The sequence below is a fragment of the Protopterus annectens genome, chromosome 3.part1 (genome assembly GCF_019279795.1).
Source record: "Protopterus annectens isolate FY-2018-M chromosome 3.part1, PAN1.0, whole genome shotgun sequence".
Lineage (NCBI taxonomy): Eukaryota > Metazoa > Chordata > Ceratodontiformes > Protopteridae > Protopterus > Protopterus annectens.
The window spans coordinates 344,466,859-344,471,239 of record NC_056732.1 but is presented as its reverse complement, the minus strand read 5'-3'; the positions used below and the strand labels follow the sequence as shown (position 1 = coordinate 344,471,239).

The 4,381-nt window shown below is 38.3% G+C and overlaps 1 non-coding gene across 1 annotated transcript; it reads left to right on the top strand.

Annotated features, from left to right (window-relative positions):
• Nucleotides 1-3,005: 3,005 nt before the first annotated feature.
• Nucleotides 3,006-3,169, top strand: LOC122798954. Its single transcript, XR_006364370.1, has one exon. It is a non-coding gene; the product is annotated as a U1 spliceosomal RNA (small nuclear RNA).
• Nucleotides 3,170-4,381: the final 1,212 nt, after the last annotated feature.

Here is a 4,381-nt window from a genome sequence, read left to right as displayed (position 1 = left end):
AATTACCGCCCATTAGCTTGACAAGCCTTATCTGCAAAGCCATGGAGAGGATCATAATGGACCTCATAAATAAAGACATAGGAATTTGCAGACTTTGGATCCATCCCAGTTTGGCTTTGTCAAAGGCAGATCATGCCTTCTAAACTTGGTTGACTTTTTCAAACAGTCACCAAAGCCATTGATGAGGAAAGGCAGTCCATACAGCCTACCTCGATCTGGCGAAGGCCTTTGATACAATACCCCACTCGGGTATCATTGAAAAACTCATCAGCTTAAATGTTAACCCATACATCACAAGATGGGTTGCAAACTGGCTGAGTGACAGAACCCACAAGGTCAGAGTTGCTGGCGCCATGTCAGACTCAAAGCCTGTCACAAGTGGTGTACCACAGGGCTCAGTCCTGGGCCCACTCTTGTTTGGCATCTACTTTTCCAGTACAAGCAAACACAGGAGGGTTATGGCTGACAAAGTTTGCAGATGACTGCAAACTGGGCCATAGTAGAAAACACATCTGACACAGATATCCTTCAGAAGGGTCTCACAGAAACGGATAACTGGTGCCAGAGCCATGGCCTAAAGTTAAGTGCCAAAAAATGCATAGTCATACCCTTCGGGAAAAACAAGGTTACCCCTAGCTACCAAATAGGTGGCAATCCACTGAGTACAGAAGAAGTTATCAGGGACCTGGGGACCCAGGTTGATAGTAGTCTGTCATTCGACACCCATGTAGCTAAAGTAGTTAGGAAGACCTTCTACATTGCCCACCTTATCATGAAGGGATTCTCATCTAGATCAAGGGAGGTCATAGTCTCCCTATACTCATCACTCATCAGACCAATGATTGAGTACAATGCCCCATTCGGAATGTATCTGACCCGACACTTGCAGCAGCTGGAGAGGCCACAAAGTTCCTCACCAAAAGGATAAAGGGTCTCAAACATCTGTCCTATGCTGCCCGACTGAAAGAACTCCAGCTCTATTCAGTCGCCACCGCTTGCTCAGAGGTGACCTTTGCCTAACATACAAGGCCATGTCAAACCCAGATTTGATGAATATGCTTCACCTCAAAAATCTAGATCCGTCAGAGCCACAAGGGCGGAGACTTAAACCTCGACACGGCTATTAATAGGACGTGCTGGAGGGATAGATTCATCACCCAAAGACTCCCTATGCTGTGGAATAAAATCCCGGTATATGTGAGGCAGAGCACCTCGCTGGCCTTGTTCAAGAGAAATCTTGACCAATGGATGGGAGATCGCAGATATACCCCAGGGATTACCTCAGTGTCACTGCTCAACAGAGGCACAGCAAAATAATGGGTATAGTTCCTCATACTAAAGGGGTGGCGTAAGCCACAAAACTATGGGCTAGGCTTGTAAATGCCCTTGGGCAGATAGCCTAGTATGAACCTATGAACCTATGAACCTATGAAATGGCCCCGATGACTTTAAAATATGGCAAATGACTAACTGAAATATTTTATATATCAATATATATATATATATATATATATATATATATATATACATATATGTGTGTGTGTGTGTGTGTGTGTGTGTGTGTGTGTGTGTGTGTGTGTGTGTGTGTGTGTGTGTGGATGTTTGTATAAGTGTGCATTATAAATAATCAGTAAATTAGTCTACATTTGATCATAAATTTGTATGTATATCTACATTGACAGTATACATGGCCAACTGCAAGTGTCCATTAATATGTACAGGAGATACCAACAAAAAAATACTTTTATGGAAAGGTTAGATCCATTTCAAGGAAAAATGCATGCTACTCCAGATGGTTTGCAGTAAGACATATATGTCAGCAACCTAAACAGTTTTGCATATACAAACATGCTTCATGTAGCTGCATGCTAGTAAAGATGAGCTTGGATCTGCCAATAGTTTATCACAAGTACTAAGCTAACTGCCCTTGCGAGCCATTTTTAAGTATATATATATATATATATATATATATATATATATATATATATATATATATATATATATATATATATATATATATATATATATATCTACAAAATAAAACCCTTAAAACTCTTCATAAAGAAATAAAAATCTATGCCTTGGAACCATAACACAGGTATTATTTTTGATATCTGGATTTGTAGTTTGCATACTTAACATTATTAGCTAAGCTTTTGCTCTTTGATTGTTTTACTTTAAATTTATTTTACTTTGAATTTATTCCTTTCTTGGGGTTTTAAAAATGCTCTTGGTTAGAGCCATTTAGCAAACATTCATATTGCATTCCTTGACTGCAAAGCGACTAACTTTACCTAAAAAGGAGACAAACAGAAAGGACTGAGAGACTAGTTACTAAGCCCTGCAATATCTGGAACTACACTATTCTGGAATGATTCCTCCTTGCTTTTTGTGAGAGTAGAGAAAAGGACCCATATTTTTTGTCACCAGCTAGAATTAGGTGACTTCTGTTAGTGTCTTCCTGTGATTGGTGTGATTGTCTGGTTCCCCTTTCATCAGTCATTGTCTAGATTTAAGTTTGGACCATTACCCAGCTTGGAGCTTTTTTATTTTGGATTTCTAGGTTTGTAGTTTTCATACTTGCATCGCTGTCTTCTCCTCTGTTTTTGTTTTTTGCTTTTCTTTAAATTTGTTTTGTTTTTACAATAAATTTACTCTTTGCTTGAAGTTGTAAAAAAGTTTTTGGGTTGGGCCAGTAAGCAAACATTTTTGCTGTAACACTATGACTGTAAAAATATTAACTATATCAAGGCTATGAGATGATCAGAGTAACAAGGCATACAAAACATGACAAGGTTTAAATTGTGAAGATTCTAAAAATGCCCTACAACTCATGGTTTCTGGAACTGCAGTTTGCTTACTTATATTGTTTTCTTGTATTTTGCTCTTATTTCATTATAGTTTTTACCTTAAATATATATTTATTTCCTTTAGATTTGCATATGTCCACCATTAGTGCCAGTTATCAAACATTTCTAAGACATTCTTTAACTGCAGATGAAGACATACTTACCTGGCAGGGGAGAGACCATGATCAAGAAGGTGGTTCTCCCAGGGTGAGGGTTCTCCATTGCACTTCGGCGGGGTTGACCCCTGTGATTTCCTCAAATGCAGGAAACTCAGCTGCATAATTTATGGTAGTGGGGGACTGCGTTCGCTCTGTCCCCTGATTTAACTGGTAAAGAAAGATACTTGTGAAAGACAGTTGTATAATCATGTAATTACACAGGTTTTGTGCTTTTAAATGTTAGTAGTCATTTTTTAAGAAGTTAGGACATGGCATTTTTTTAGTGATAATTAAAAAGAAGCTTATCGGTGCCATTATTCAGTGGTGATACACAAAGAGAACATTGTTTCTAAAAATCCCAGTTTATGTTAGGCAGAGCCCCTCGCTGACTCTCTTCAAGATGAATCTTGGCGAGTGGATGGGAAATCGTAAATTTTCCCCTGGGATCACTTCAGTGGCCCTGCTAGACAGAGGCCCAGGAAACTAATTTAAAAGGGAGGCGAAAGCCAACACATTCTGGCTAGGCTTATAAATGCCCTTGGGCAGATAGCCTAGTACCTACCTATGAACCTATGAACTATACAGTAGAACTTCACTAATGGACCTCAAAGGATTCACAGAATAATTGGGTGATGTGCCTTATGCAGCTGTCCTGATTCCTGCTGCACCTATAAGAAGGTATGTATATAAAATAACAAGATCCACAGAGACTAAATGATTTTTTGAACCTGATGAAGAAGTGGAAGGTTTGAAAAGCAGTGCAAAGGTCCCCAGCAAAAATAAATGAATAAATAAATAAATAAAAATAAACAACTCTAAAGGAGAAGAGCAGAGTTTGATATACTCTCTTTTCCTACATTTTCAGATTTTTTAAATTTTGTTAGCTGAGTGACAACATTTCAGTCAGAGGTCCCATGACACTAATTATTGTCATTGTTTATTCAGTGCAATCCAGCAGCTTGTCTCCCCAAATCACCATTTTAAGGAGGGATTAAGAGAGACAGAGTTACATTTTGATCCAAAATCACAGATTTTCATGTTAATCTGGGACAGTTGAGAGGGATATGCATGTGAAAGGTGTATCTGAGGAACTTATAACTATCATTGCATCAGGACATGTTCATTATAGCCTTCAAATTTACCTGTTATCACCTCACGGAGTTTTTCTATGCATGCACCTCTAATCACTTTACAGACCATGTCAAATAACTATAAAACTATTTTTCCAGGAAATAACAAGAATGTACATTGGTTTTATGGAAGGCCTGTTAATCTATCCTAACCTTCCTATTCAGGAGTGAAAATGAAGACATGTTATGGAATTTATTTACAAATGATCAGTTTTATACCAGACGGGAATGTATATAGCTTTTT